This window comes from Triturus cristatus, chromosome 6, assembly GCF_964204655.1.
Source record: "Triturus cristatus chromosome 6, aTriCri1.1, whole genome shotgun sequence".
NCBI lineage: Eukaryota > Metazoa > Chordata > Amphibia > Caudata > Salamandridae > Triturus > Triturus cristatus.
In genome coordinates, this window is record NC_140589.1 from 1,099,951,048 (window position 1) to 1,099,967,125 (window position 16,078).

Sequence of the window (16,078 nt, forward strand, 5' to 3'; positions counted from 1 at the left end):
GTAAGGTCCTAACTCTTACACTGGGCTACTGGTTAAGGTCTTAACTCTTACTCTGGCCTAATAGCTAAGGTCTTAGACTCGTACTCTGGCCTAATGGTTAAGGTCTTAACTCTCACTCTGGCCTACTGGTTAAGGTCTTAACTTTTACTCTGGCCTAATAGCTAAGGTCTTAACTCTTACTCTGGCCTAATAGCTAAGGTCTTAGACTCGTACTCTGGCCTAATGGTTAAAGTCTTAACTCTTACTCTGGCCTAATAGCTAAGGTCTTAACTCTTACTCTGGCCTAATAGCTAAGGTCTTAGACTGGTACTCTGGCCTAGTGGTTAAGGTCTTAACTCTTACTCTGGCCTACTGGTTAAGGTCTTAACTCTTACTCTGGCCTAATAGCTAAGGTCTTAGACTCGTACTCTGGCCTAATGGTGAAGGGCTTAACTCTTACTCTGGCCAACTGGTTAAGGTCTTAACTCTTACTCTGGCCTAATAGCTAAGGTCTTAACTCTTACTCTGGCCTAATAGCTAAGGTCTTAGACTCGTACTATGGCCTACAGGTTAAGGTCTTAACTCTTACTCTGGCCTACTGCTTAAGGTCTTAACTCTTTTCTGGCCTAATAGCTAAGGTCTTAACTCTTACTCTGGCCTAATAGCTAAGGTCTTAACTCTTACTCTGGCCTACTGGATAAGGTCTTAACTCTTACTCTGGCCTAATAGCTAAGGTCTTAGACTCGTACTCTGGCCTAATGGTTAAGGTCTTAACTCTTACTCTGGCCTAATAGCTAAGGTCTTAGACTCGTACTCTTGCCTAATGGTTAAGGTCTTAACTCTTACTCTGGCCTAATAGCTAAGGTCTTAACTCTTACTCTGGCCTAATAGCTAAGGTCTTAGACTGGTACTCTGGCCTAATGGTTAAGGTCTTAACTCTTACTCTGGCCTAATAGCTAAGGTCTTAGACTCGTACTCTGGCCTAATGGTGAAGGGCTTAACTCTTACTCTGGCCAACTGGTTAAGGTCTTAACTCTTACTCTGGCCTAATAGCTAAGGTCTTAACTCTTACTCTGGCCTAATAGCTAAGGTCTTAGACTCGTACTCTGGCCTACAGGTTAAGGTCTTAACTCTTACTCTGCACTACAGGTTAAGGTCTTAACTATAACTCTGGCCTACTGGTTAAGGTCTTAACTCTTACTCTGGCCTAATAGCTAAGGTCTTAGACTCGTAGTATGGCCTACAGGTTAAGGTCTTAACTCTTACTCTGGCCTACTGGTTAAGGTCTTAACAATTACTCTGGCCTAACAGCTAAGGTCTTAGACTCGTACTCTGGCCTACAGGTTAAGGTCTTAACTCTTACTCTGGCCTAATAGCTAAGGTCTTAGACTAATACTCTGGCCTTATGGTTAAGGTCTTAACTCTTACTCTGGCCTAATGGTTAAGGTATTAACTCTTACTCTGGCCTACTGGTTAAGGTCTTAACTCTTACTCTGGCCTAATAGCCAAGGTCTTAACTCTTACTCTGGCCTAATAGCTAAGGTCTTAGACTCATACTATGGCCTACAGGTTAAGGTCTTAACTCTCACTCTCGCCTACTGGTTAAGGTCTTAACTCTTACTCTGGCCTAATAGCTAAGGTCTTAACTCTTACTCTGGCCTAATAGCTTAGGTCTTAGACTCGTACTCTGGCCTAATGGTTAAGGTCTTAACTCTTACTCTAGCATAATAGCTAAGGTCTTAACTCTTACTCTGGCCTAATAGCTATGGTCTTAGACTCGTACTCTGGCCTACAGGTTAAGGTTTTAACTCTTACTCTGGCCTACTGGTTAAGGTCTTAACTCTTACTCTGGCCTAATAGCTAAGGTCTTAGACTCGTACTATGGCCTACAGGTTTAGGTCTTAACTCCTACTCTGGCCTACAGGTTAAGGTCTGAACTCTTACTCTGGCCTACTGGTTAAGGTCTTAACTCGTACTCTGGCCTCATAGCTAAGGTCTTAACTCTTACTCAGGCCTAATAGCTAAGGTCCTAATTCTTACTCTGGCCTAATAGCTAAGGTCTTAGACTCGTACTCTGGCCTAATGGTTAAGGTCTTAACTCTTACTCTGGCCTAATAGCTAAGGTCTTAGACTCGTACTCTGGCCTAATGTTGAAGGTCTTCACTCTTACTCTGCCCCAATAGCTAAGGTCTTAACTCTTTCTCTGGCCTAATAGCTAAGGTCTTAGACTCGTACTCTGGACTAATGGTTAAGGTTTTAACTCTTACTCTGGCCTACTGGTTAAGGTCTTAACTCTTACTCTGGCCTTATAGCTAAGGTCTTAGACTCATACTCTGGCCTAATGGTTAAGGTCTTAACTCTTACTCTGGCCTAATAGCTAAGGTCTTAACTCTTACTCTGGCATAATGGTTAAGGTCTTAACTCTTACTCTGGCCTAATGGTTAAGGTCTTAACTCTTACTCTGGCCTAATGGTTAAGGTCTTAGCTCTTACTCCGGCCTAATGGTTAAGGTCTTAGACTCTTTCTCTGGCCTAATGTTTAAGGTCTTTATTCTTACTCTGGCTTAATGGTTAACGTCTTAACTCTTACTCTGGCCTAATAGCTAAGTTCTTAACTCTTACTCTGGCCTAATAGCTAAGGTCTTAGACTCGTACTCTGGCCTAATGGTTAAGGTCTTAACTCTTATTCTGGCCTAATAGCTAAGGTCTTAACTCTTACTCTGGCATAATGGTTAAGGTCTTAACTCTTACTCTGGCCTAATAGCTAAGGTCTTAGACTCATACTCTGGACTAATGGTTAAGGTCTTAACTCTTACTCTGGCCTACTGGTTAAGGTCTTAACACTTACTCTGGCCTAATAGCTAAGGTCTTAGACTCAAACTCTGGCCTAATGGTTAAGGTCTTCCCTCTTACTCTGGCCCAATAGCTAAGGTCTTAACTCTTTATCTGGCCTAATAGCTAAGGTCTTAGACTCATACTCTGGACTAATGGTTAAGGTTTTAACTCTTGCTCTGGCCTACTGGTTAAGGTCTTAACTCTTACTCTGGCCTAATAGCTAAGGTCTTAGACTCGTACTCTGGCCTAATGGTTAAGGTCTTAACTCTTTTTCTGGCCTAATAGCTAAGGTTTTAACTCTTACTCTGGCATAATGGTTAAGGTCTTAACTCTTACTCTGGCCTAATAGCTAAGGTCATAACTCTTACTCTGGCCTAATAGCTAAGGTCTTAGACTCATACTCTGGACTAATGGTTAAGGTCTTAACTCTTACTCTGGCCTACTGGTTAAGGTCTTAACACTTACTCTGGCCTAATAGCTAAGGTCTTAGACTCAAACTCTGGCCTAATGGTTAAGGTCTTAACTCTTACTCTGGCCTAATGGTTAAGGTCTTAGACTCTTACTCTGACATAATGGTTAAGGTCTTAGACTCTTACTCTGGCCTAATGGTTAAGGTCTTAACTCTTACTCTGGCCTAATGGTTAAGGTCTTAGACTCTTACTCTTGCCTAATGTTTAAGGTCTTAGCTCTTACTCCGGCCTAATGGTTAAGGTCTTAGACTCTTTCTCTGGCCTAATACTTAAGGTCTTTATTCTTACTCTGGCTTAATGGTTAACGTCTTAACTCTTACTCTGGCCTAATAGCTAAGGTCTTAACTCTTACTCTGGCCTAATAGCTACGGTCTTAGACTCGTACTCTGATCTAAAGGTTAAGGTCTTAACTCTTTCTCTGGCCTACTGGTTAAGGTCTTAACTCTTACTCTGGCCTAATAGCTAAGGTCTTAGACTCGTACTCTGGTCTACTGGTTAAGGTCTTAACTCTTACTCTGGCCTAATAGCTAAGGTCTTAGACTCGTACTCTGGTCTAATGGTTAAGGTCTTAACTCTTTCTCTGGCCTACTGGTTAAGGTCTTAACTCTTACTCTGGCCTAATAGCTAAGGCGTTAGACTCGTACTCTGGCCTACTGGTTAAGGTCTTAACTCTTACTCTGGCCTACTGGTTAAGGTCTTAACCCTTACTCTGGCCTACTGATTAAGGTCTTAACTCTCAGTCTGGCATAATAGCTCAGGTCTTAACACTTACTCTGGCCTAATAGCTAAGGTCTTAGACTCGTACTCTGGCATAATGGCTAAGGTCTTAACTCTTACTCTGGCCTAATAGCTAAGGTCTTAACTCTTTCTCTGGCTAAATAGCTAAGGTCTTAGACTCGTACTCTGGCTTAATGGTTACGGTCTTAACTCCTACTCTGGCCTAATAGCTAAGGTCTTAACTCTTACTCTGGCCTAATAGCTAAGGTCTTAGACTCGTACTCTGGCCTAATGGTTAAGGTCTTAACTCTTACTCTGGCCTACTGGTTAAGGTCTTAACTCTTACTCTGGCCTAATAGCTAAGGTCTAAGACTCCTACTATGGCCTACAGGTTAAGGTCTTAACTCTTACTCTGGCCTACAGGTTAAGGTCTTAACTCTTACACTGGCGTACTGGTTAAGGTCTTAACTCTTACTCTGGCCTAATAGCTAAGGTGTAAGACTCGTACTATGGCCTGACAGCTAAGGTCTAAGACTCGTACTCTGGCCTAATAGCTAAGGTCTTAACTCTTACTCTGGCCTAATAGCTAAGGTCTTAACTCTTATTCTGGCCTAATAGCTAAGGTCTTAGTCTCGTACTCTGGCCTAATAGCTAAGGTCTTAGACTCGTACTCTGGCCTAATAGCTAAGGTCTTAACTCTTACTCTGGCCTAATAGCTAAGGTCTTAACTCTTACTCTGGCCTAATAGCTAAGGTCTTAGACTCGTACTCTGGCCTAATAGCTAAGGTCTTAGACTCATACTCTGGCCTAATGGTTAAGGTCTTAACTCTTACACTGGCCTACTGGTTAAGGTCTTAACTCTTACTCTGGCCTAATAGCTAAGGTCTTAGACTTGTACTCTGGCCTAATAGCTAAGGTCTTAACTCTTACTCTGGCCTAATAGCTAAGGTCTTAACTCTTACTCTGGCCTAATAGCTAAGGTCTTAGACTCGTACTCTGGCCTAATAGCTAAGGTCTTAGACTCGTACTATGGCCTAATAGCTAAGGTCTTAGACTCGTACTCTGGCCTAATGGTTAAGGTCCTAACTCTTACACTGGCCTACTGGTTAAGGTCTTAACTCTTACTCTGGCCTAATAGCTAAGGTCTTAGACTCGTACTCTGGCCTAATAGCTAAGGTCTTAACTCTTACTCTGGCCTAATAGCTAAGGTCTTAACTCTTACTCTGGCCTAATAGCTAAGGTCTTAGACTCGTACTCTGGCCTAATAGCTAAGGTCTTAGACTCGTACTCTGGCCTAATGGTTAAGGTCTTTTTTTTTTTTTTTTTTTTGAAAAACCTTTATTGACGTTTCAATCATTTACACGTATGGGCCTACAACCCCCCGGGGCCGGCCGTCAAGCAATCAGAACAATAAAGGCAAATGTAAACACAGGCGGCACCTCGGAGAGCAAAGTCTACAATACAATATAGTCCGGCCAATGAGCCGCACAGGTAGGACACCAGGAGAGAAAGGGTTTTTCATTTTATAATAAAACAAAACAGTAGGATCAGGTGCCAAACAATTTCCCAACAGCGATAAGGGGCAAGGATAAGAGACGTAAACAATAAGCAGCAATACATTGAATCAATGGCGCAGACACGGGAAAGTACGGATGGGGAGAAATATCAAAGATAGTTGCGCCTACAGGTCCCCGTACCTAAAGCCCAGCGAACCCCCCGGAAACTGTGGCACACATTAAGAGCAAACGATTCACAATAAGAGAGGTGTACCGCGCTGATCCCAGAAAAACAAGCAAAAAGAAACAGAGAAGAAAAAGGAGGCCATGGAAAAAGAGATAAAGACTAAAGAGTCCCCTCCCCCATCCCCCCACCCTGCACCTCTGCGAATGAGTATGGCCCCACCCCCCAGCAGTGTGCCTGTCGCCCTGGAACTAGACCCGAAATATAGAAGAGACAGGGAAAAAAGGAGTAAGAAAGAGCCCCCCCAGACGGGGGGGCGGAGAGAATGTAATAAACTGGAGGAGGGCCTTCAAAACATACCCCCGGCTTCTCCCGCACGGTGAAGTCTCCCCACAGCAAACAATTAGCAGCACCAAGTCGATCATATCAAAAAAGGGGGGGGGAGTGGGGAGCATTATGCACCAACTATGCGAATAACCATGAGAGCACGCAACCATGAGTCCGCCTGTCTACTAGGTGACCACCCCCGAACGATCAGCCTCAGCCTTGACCGCTCTTTGCGATTCTGCCCATGCCTGCCCCTCGACCCAGCACCATGTCCGATGTCCCAAGGTACAGGAGTGTCCAAAAACAGTCGGGAAGCGACGCACACAGGTGGGGTGGAAGTCTCTGAGCATCAGCACGGACCGCTTCATGGAGGGGCGTCTTTTCCAGTGCTGCCCCAGGATCTGCACTGCACACAAGGTCCAGACAGGCTGAATCAGTCAAATGAGACACACGTTGCTGGAATCGTCCCTGGGCCGCCGGAGACCGCGCACGGGACAAGGCCACCATCTTCCGCTCAGGTCCAATACCTCCGGAGCAGATCAAGCCCACAGTTAGCCGACCACACGGTAGCATACTGTCCGGAGTGTCCGGCTGTACACTAATCGCGGGGGGGGCCGCAACATCTTCCTCCTGTGTGCAGTGTGGAAAGCCACTGTGTACTTGTGGACCAGCATGCCGCCACTGTCCCAACGCTGATACCTCACCATCAAGCTTCCTCCCCAGGACCCCGGCGCCATGAGCCAAGGAGTAATGAAGGGCACCAAGGGCCTCCAGGAGGTCGCCGTACCCCAGAGCAGCTCTCTCCGATCGCTCTGCCACACTCCCGACCGTCACACACCCCCAGTCCCGCTGCGTCCCAGCGGACAGGATGGTAGGCTGCATAGTGACAAAATGGCCGCTGGGAAGGCCCGACTCGTATTGGGGCCAGGACCCCGGGACCAACGCCTCAAGGTCCACGTCGCTGAAGACAGGGATCCTGGGGCAGGCACAGATTCAGCCGTTGCGCGGTCACGGGCAACAGTCGTCTCCGCCACGGACCAGCTCCCGCGAAAAGCCGGGAGCAGCCCGCAAGGATCAGGGCGAGCCAGGGACGGCGTCCGGGCAGCTCACCGTCAAAGGCAGGGGCAAACACCACAGAATCCGAGAATGGCACACCCGGGCATGTCCTCGGTCCGCAGCGCTCAGCAGGGGGGAGCGACCACAGCAAAATGCAGGCTGAGGGGAGCACCACTCCGGCGGACCGACTCCACCCAGTCACCACAGGCCACTGTTGTTAAACTGCCGCCCGGCCAAGGCGTCCACTCGAGGTCCCGGCTTCAGGACCGCACGGGCCGCAAAGTTCAACCGCTGATTTCTCCGGCGGTACGGCAGTCAGAAACCTCAGAGTCACACGATCGGTTGCCACTTTCGTTTACGAACACGATCTCGTAGCGCAGAATAAGGATCTCATGCAGGATATCCGTGCGGGATGCGGAGGTTCACAGAGCCGGGAGTCTACGCTGCCGTCCCGGTCGCCATCTTGGCTCCTCCCAATGGTTAAGGTCTTAACTCTTACACTGGCCTACTGGTTAAGGTCTTAACTCTTACTCTGGCCTAATAGCTAAGGTGTAAGACTCGTACTATGGCCTGATAGCTAAGGTCTTAGACTCGTACTCTGGCCTAATAGCTAAGGTCTTAACTCTTACTCTGGCCTAATAGCTAAGGTCTTAACTCTTATTCTGGCCTAATAGCTAAGTTCTTAGACTCGTACTCTGGCCTAATAGCTAAGGTCTTAGACTCGTACTCTGGCCTAATAGCTAAGGTCTTAACTCTTACTCTGGCCTAATAGCTAAGGTCTTAACTCTTACTCTGGCCTAATAGCTAAGGTCTTAGACTCGTACTATGGCCTACAGGTTAAGTTCTTAACACTTACTCTGGCCTACTGGTTAAGGTCTTAACTCTTACTCTTGCCTAATAGCTAAGGTCTTAGACTCGTACTCTGGCCTAATGGTTAAGGTCTTAACTCTTACTCTGGCCTACTGGTTAAGGTCTTAACTCTTACTCTGGCCTAATAGCTAAGGTCTTAGACTCGTACTCTGGCCTAATGGTTAAGGTCTTAACTCTTACACTGGCCTACTGGTTAAGATCTTAACTCTTACTCTGGCCTAATAGCTAAGGTCTTAGACTCGTACTCTGGCCTAATGGTTAAGGTCTTAACTCTTACTCTGGCCTACTGGTTAAGGTCTTAACTTTTACTCTGGCCTAATAGCTAAGGTCTTAACTCTTACTCTGGCCTAATAGCTAACGTCTTAGACTCGTACTTTGGCCTAATGGTTAAGGTCTTAACTCTTACTCTGGCCTAATAGCTAAGGTCTTAACTCTTACTCTGGCCTAATAGCTAAGGTGTTAGACTCGTACTATGGCCTACAGGTTAAGTTCTTAACTCTTACTCTGGCCTACTGGTTAAGGTCTTAACTCTTACTCTGGCCTAATAGCTAAGGTCTTAGACTCGTACTCTGGCCTAATGGTTAAGGTCTTAACTCTTACTCTGGCCTAATAGCTAAGGTCTTAACTCTTACTCTGGCCTAATAGCTAAGGTCTTAGACTGGTACTCTGGCCTAATGGTTAAGGTCTTAACTCTTACTCTGGCCTACTGGTTAAGGTCTTAACTCTTACTCTGGCCTAATAGCTAAGGTCTTAGACTCGTACTCTGGCCTAATGGTTAAGGTCTTAACTCTTACACTGGCCTACTGGTTAAGGTCTTAACTCTTACTCTGGCCTAATAGCTAAGGTCTTAGACTCGTACTCTGGCCTAATGGTTAAGGTCTTACCTCTTACTCTGGCCTAATAGCTAAGGTCTTAGACTCGTACTCAGGCCTAAAAGCTAAGGTCTTAACTCTTACTCTGGCCTAATAGCTAAGGTCTTAGACTCGTACTCTGGCCTACTGGTTAAGGTCTTAACTCTCACTCTGGCCTACTGGTTAAGGTCTTAACTCTTACTCTGGCCTAATAGCTAAGGTCTTAGACTCGTACTCTGGCCTAATAGCTAAGGTCTTAACTCTTACTCTGGCCTAATAGCTAAGGTCTTAACTCTTACTCTGGCCTAATAGCTAAGGTCTTAGACTCGTACTCTGGCCTAATAGCTAAGGTCTTAGACTCGTACTCTGGCCTAATAGCTAAGGTCTTAACTCTTACTCTGGCCTAATAGCTAAGGTCTTAACTCTTACTCTGGCCTAATAGCTAAGGTCTTAGACTCGTACTATGGCCTAATAGCTAAGGTCTTAGACTCGTACTCTGGCCTAATGGTTAAGGTCTTAACTCTTACACTGGCCTACTGGTTAAGGTCTTAACTCTTACTCTGGCCTAATAGCTAAGGTCTTAGACTCGTACTCTGGCCTAATAGCTAAGGTCTTAACTCTTACTCTGGCCTAATAGCTAAGGTCTTAACTCTTACTCTGGCCTAATAACTAAGGTCTTAGACTCGTACTCTGGCCTAATAGCTAAGGTCTTAGACTCGTACTCTGGCCTAATGGTTAAGGTCTTAACTCTTACACTGGCCTACTGGTTAAGGTCTTAACTCTTACTCTGTCCTAATAGCTAAGGTCTAAGACTCCTACTATGGCCTACAGGTTAAGGTCTTAACTCTTACTCTGGCCTACAGGTTAAGGTCTTAACTCTTCCACTGGCGTACTGGTTAAGGTCTTAACTCTTACTCTGGCCTAATAGCTAAGGTGTAAGACTCGTACTATGGCCTGATAGATAAGGTCTTAGACTCGTACTCTGGCCTAACAGCTAAGGTCTTAACTCTTACTCTGGCCTAATAGCTAAGGTCTTAACTCTTATTCTGGCCTAATAGCTAAGTTCTTAGACTCGTACTCTGGCCTAATAGCTAAGGTCTTAGACTCGTACTCTGGCCTAATAGCTAAGGTCTTAACTCTTACTCTGGCCTAATAGCTAAGGTCTTAACTCTTACTCTGGCCTAATAGCTAAGGTCTTAGACTCGTACTATGGCCTACAGGTTAAGTTCTTAACTCTTACTCTGGCCTACTGGTTAAGGTCTTAACTCTTACTCTGGCCTAATAGCTAAGGTCTTAGACTCGTATTCTGGCCTAATGGTTAAGGTCTTAACTCTTACTCTGGCCTACTGGTTAAGGTCTTAACTCTTACTCTGGCCTAATAGCTAAGGTCTTAGACTCGTACTCTGGCCTAATGGTTAAGGTCTTAACTCTTACACTGGCCTACTGGTTAAGGTCTTAACTCTTACTCTGGCCTAATAGCTAAGGTCTTAGACTCGTACTCTGGCCTAATGGTTAAGGTCTTAACTCTTACTCTGGCCTACTGGTTAAGGTCTTAACTTTTACTCTGGCCTAATAGCTAAGGTCTTAACTCTTACTCTGGCCTAATAGCTAAGGTCTTAGACTCGTACTTTGGCCTAATGGTTAAGGTCTTAACTCTTACTCTGGCCTAATAGCTAAGGTCATAACTCTTACTCTGGCCTAATAGCTAAGGTCTTAGACTCGTACTATGGCCTACAGGTTAAGTTCTTAACTCTTACTCTGGCCTACTGGTTAAGGTCTTAACTCTTACTCTGGCCTAATAGCTAAGGTCTTAGACTCGTACTCTGGCCTAATGGTTAAGGTCTTAACTCTTACTCTGGCCTAATAGCTAAGGTCTTAACTCTTACTCTGGCCTAATAGCTAAGGTCTTAGACTGGTGCTCTGGCCTAATGGTTAAGGTCTTAACTCTTACTCTGGCCTACTGGTTAAGGTCTTAACTCTTACTCTGGCCTAATAGCTAAGGTCTTAGACTCGTACTCTGGCCTAATGGTTAAGGTCTTAACTCTTACACTGGCCTACTGGTTAAGGTCTTAACTCTTACTCTGGCCTAATAGCTAAGGTCTTAGACTCGTACTCTGGCCTAATGGTTAAGGTCTTAACTCTTACTCTTGTCTACTGGTTAAGGTCTTAACTTTTACTCTGGCCTAATAGCTAAGGTCTTAATTCTTACTCTGGCCTAATAGCTAAGGTCTTAGACTCGTACTTTGGCCTAATGGTTAAGGTCTTAACTCTTACTCTGGCCTAATAGCTAAGGTCTTAACTCTTAATCTGGCCTAATAGCTAAGGTCTTAGACTCGTACTATGGCCTACAGGTTAAGTTCTTAACTCTTACTCTGGCCTACTGGTTAAGGTCTTAACTCTTACTCTGGCCTAATAGCTAACGTATTAGACTCGTACTATGGCCTACAGGTTAAGGTCTTAACTCTCACTCTCGCCTACTGGTTAAGGTTTTAACTCTTACTCTGGCCTAATAGCTAAGGTCTTAACTCTTACTCTGGCATAATAGCTTAGGTCTTAGACTCGTACTCTGGCCTAATGGTTAAGGTCTTAACTCTTACTCTGGCCTAATAGCTAAGGTCTTAGACTCGTACTAAGGCCTACAGGTTAAGGACTTAACTCTTACTCTGGCCTACTGTTTAAGGTCTTAATTCTTACTCTGGCCTAATCGCTAAGGTGTTAGACTCGTACTCTGGCCTAATGGTTAAGGTCTTAACTCTTACTCTGGCCTAATAGCTAAGGTCTTAGACTCGTACTCTGGCCTAATGGTTAAGGTCTTAACTCTTAGTCTGGCCTAATAGCTAAGGTCTTAGACTCTTACTCTGACATAATGGTTAAGGTCTTAGACTCTTACGCTGGCCTAATGGTTAAGGTCTTAACTCTTACTCTGGCCTAATAGTTAAGGTCTTAGACTCTTAATCTGGCCTAATGGTAAAGGTCTTAACTCTTACTCTGGCCAGACTCTTACTCTGGCCTAATGGTTAAGGTCTTAACTCTTACTCTGGCCTAATGGTTAAGGTCTTAGACTCTTACTCTGGCCTAATGGTTAAGGTCTTAGCTCTTACTCCGGCCTAATGGTTAAGGTCTTAGACTCTTTCTCTTGCCCAATGTTTAAGGTCTTTATTCTTACTCTGGCTTAATGGTTAAAGTCTTAACTCTTACTCTGGCCTAATAGCTAAGGTCTTAACTCTTACTCTGGCCTAATAGCTAAGGTCTTAGACTCGTACTCTGGCCTAATGGTTAAGGTCTTAGCTCTTACTCTGGCCTAATAGCTAAGCTCTTAGACTCATACTCTGGCCTAATAGCTAAGGTCTTAACTCTTAGTCTGGCCTAATAGCTAAGGTCTTAGACTCGTACTCTGGTCTAATGGTTAGGATCTTAACTCTTACTCTGGCCTAATAGCTAAGGTCTTAGACTCGTACTCTGGCCTACTGGTTAAGGTCTTAACTCTTACTCAGGCCTACTAGTTAAGGTCTTAACTCTTACTCCGGCCTAATAGCTAAGGTCTTAGACTCGTACTCTGGTCTAATGGTTAAGGTCTTAACTCATACTCTGGCCTACTGGTTAAGGTCTTAACTCTTACTCTGGCCTAATAGCTAAGGTCTTAGACTCGTACTATGGCCTACAGGTTAAGGTCTTAACTCTTACTCTGGCCTACTGGTTAAGGTCTTAATTCTTACTCTGGCCTAATAGCTAAGGTCTTAACTCTTACTCTGGCCTAATAGCTAAGGTCTAAGACTCGTACTATGGCCTACAGGTTAAGGTCTTAACTCTTACTCTGGCCTACTGGTTAAGGTCTTAATTCTTACTCTGGCCTAATAGCTAAGGTCTTAACTCTTACTCTGGCCTAATAGCTAAGGTCTTCGACTCGTACTTTGGCATACAGGTTAGGTCTTAACTCTTACTCTGGCCTACTGGTTAAGGTCTTAACTCTTACTCTGGCCTAATAGCTAAGGTCTTAGACTCGTACTCTGGCCTAATAGCTAAGGTCATAACTCTTAGTCTGGCCTAATAGCTAAGGTCTTAGACTCGTACTCTGGCCTAATAGCTAAGGTGTTAGACTCGTACTCTGGCCTAATGGTTAAGGTCTTAACTCTTACTCTGGCCTAATAGCTAAGGTCTTAGACTCGTACTATGGCCTACAGGTTAAGGTCTTAACTCTTACTCTGGCCTACTGGTTAAGGTCTTAACTCTTACTCTGGCCTAATAGCTAAGGTCTTAGACTCGTACTCTGGCCTACTGGTTCAGGTCTTAACTCTTGCTCTGGCCTAATAGCTAAAGTCTTAGACTCGTACTCTGGCCTAATGGTTAAGGTCTTAACTCTTACTCTGGCCTAATAGCTAAGGTCTTAGACTCGTACTCTGGCCCAATAGCTAAGGTCTTAGACTCATACACTGGCCTAATGGTTAAGGTCTTAATTCTTACTCTGGCCTAATAGCTAAGGTCTTAGACTCGTACTCTGGCCTTCAGGTTAAGGTCTTAACTCTTACTCTGGCCTACTGGTTAAGGTCTTAACTCTTACTCTGGCCTAATAGCTAAGGTCTTAACTCTTACTCTGGCCTATTAGCCAAGGTCTTAGACTCATAGTATGGCCTACAGGTTTAGGTCTTAACTCCTACTCTGGCCTACAGGTTAAGGTCTTAACTCTTACTCTGGCCTACTGGTTAAGGTCTTAACTCTTACTCTAGCCTGATAGCTAAGTTCTTAACTCTTACTCTGGCCTAATAGCTAAGGTCTTATACTCGTACTATGGCCTAATGGTTAAGGTCTTAACTCTTACTCTGGCCCAATAGCTAAGGTCTTAACTCTTACTCTGGCCTAATAGCTAAGGTCTTAGACTCGTACTCTGGACTAATGGTTAAGGTCTTAACTCTTACTCTGGCCTACTGGTTAAGGTCTTAACTCTTACTCTGGCCTAATAGCTAACGTCTTAGACTCGTACTCTGGCCTAATGGTTAAGGTCTTAACTCTTACTCTGGCATAATAGCTAAGGTCTTAACTCTTACTCTGGCTAAATAGCTAAGGTCTTAGACTCATACTCTGGCTTAATGGTTAAGGTCTTAACTCATACTCTGGCCTAATAGCTGAGGTCTTAACTCTTACTCTGGCCTAATAGCTAAGGTCTTAGACTCGTACTATGGCCTACAGGTTAAGGTCTTAACTCTTACTCTGGCCTACAGGTTAAGTTCTTAACTCTTACTCTGGCCTGCTGGTTAAGGTCTTAACTTTTACTCTGGCCTAATAGCTAAGGTCTTAGACTCGTACTATGGCCTACAGGTTAAGGTCTTAACTCTTACTCTGGCCTACTGGTTAAGGTCTTAACTCTTACTCTGGCCTAACAGCTAAGGTCTTAGACTCGTACTCTGGCCTACAGATTAAGGTCTTAACTCTTACTCTGGCCTAATAGCTAAGGTCTTAGACTCATACTCTGGCCTTATGGTTAAGGTCTTAATTCTTACTCTGGCCTAATGGTTAAGGTATTAACTCTTACTCTGGCCTACTGGTTAAGGTCTTAACTCTTACTCTGGCCTAATAGCCAAGGTCTTAACTCTTACTCTGGCCTAATAGCTAAGGTCTTAGACTCGTACTATGGCCTACAGGTTAAGGTCTTAACTCTCACTCTCGCCTTCTGGTTAAGGTCTTAACTCTTACTCTGGCCTAATAGCTAAGGTCTTAACTCTTACTCTGGCCTAATAGCTTAGGTCTTAGACTCGTACTCTGGCCTAATGGTTAAGATCTTAACTCTTACTCTGGCCTAATAGCTAAGGTCTTAACTCTTACTCTGGCCTAATAGCTAAGGTCTTAGACCCATACTCTGGCCTACAGGTTAAGGTTTTAACTCTTACTCTGGCCTACTGGTTAAGGTCTTAAATCTTACTCTGGCCTAATAGCTAAGGTCTTAGACTCGTACTATGGCCTACAGGTTAAGGTCTTAACTCTTACTCTGGCCTACTGGTTAAGGTATTAGCTCTTACTCTGGCCTAATAGCTAAGGTCTTAACTCTTACTCTGGCCTAATAGCTAAGGTCTTAGACTCATAGTATGGCCTACAGGTTTAGGTCTTAAGTCCTACTCTGGCCTACAGGTTAAGGTCTTAACTCTTACTCTGGCCTACTGGTTAAGGTCTTAACTCGTACTCTGGCCTAATAGCAAAGGTCTTAGAATCGTACTCTGGACTAATGGTTAAGAACTTAACTCTTACTCTGGCCTAATAGCTAAGGTCTTAGACTCGTACTCTGGCCTAATGGTTAAGGTCTTCACTCTTACTCTGGCCCAATAGCTAAGGTCTTAACTCTTTATCTGGCCTAATAGCTAAGGTCTTAGGCTCGTACTCTGGACTAATGGTTAAGGTCTTAACTCTTGCTCTGGCCTACTGGTTAAGGTCTTAAGTCTTACTCTGGCCTAATAGCTAAGGTCTTAGACTCGTACTCTGGCCTAATGGTTAAGGTCTTAACTCTTATTCTGGCCTAATAGCTAAGGTCTTAACTCTTACTCTGGCATAATGGTTAAGGTCTTAACTCTTACTCTGGCCTAATAGCTAAGGTCTTAACTCTTACTCTGGCCTAATAGCTAAGGTCTTAGACTCGTACTCTGGACTAATGGTTAAGGTCTTAACTCTTACTCTGGCCTACTGGTTAAGGTCTTAACACTTACTCTGGCCTAATAGCTAAGGTCTTAGACTCAAACTCTGGCCTAATGGTTAAGGTCTTAACTCTTACTCTGGCCTAATGGTTAAGGTCTTAGACTCTTACTCTGACATAATGGTTAAGGTCTTAGACTCTTACTCCGGCCTAATGGTTAAGGTCTTAACTCTTACTCTGGCCTAATGGTTAAGGTCTTAGACTCTTAATCTGGCCTAATGGTAAAGGTCTTAACTCTTACTCTGGCCTAATGGTTAAGGTCTTAGCTCTTACTCTGGCCTAATGGTTAAGGTCTTAGACTCTTTCTCTGGCCTAATGTTTAAGGTCTTTATTCTTACTCTGGCTTAATGGTTAACGTCTTAACTCTTACTCTGGCCTAATAGCTAAGGTCTTAACTCTTACTCTGGCCTAATAGCTACGGTCTTAGACTCGTACTCTGATCTAATGGTTAAGGTCTTAACTCTTTCTCTGGCCTACTGGTTAAGGTCTTAACTCTTACTCTGGCCTAATAGCTAAGGTCTTAGACTCGTACCCTGGTCTACTGGTTAAGGTCTTAACTCTTACTCTGGCCTACTGGTTAAGGTCTTAACTCTTACTCAGGCCTAATAGCTAAGGTCT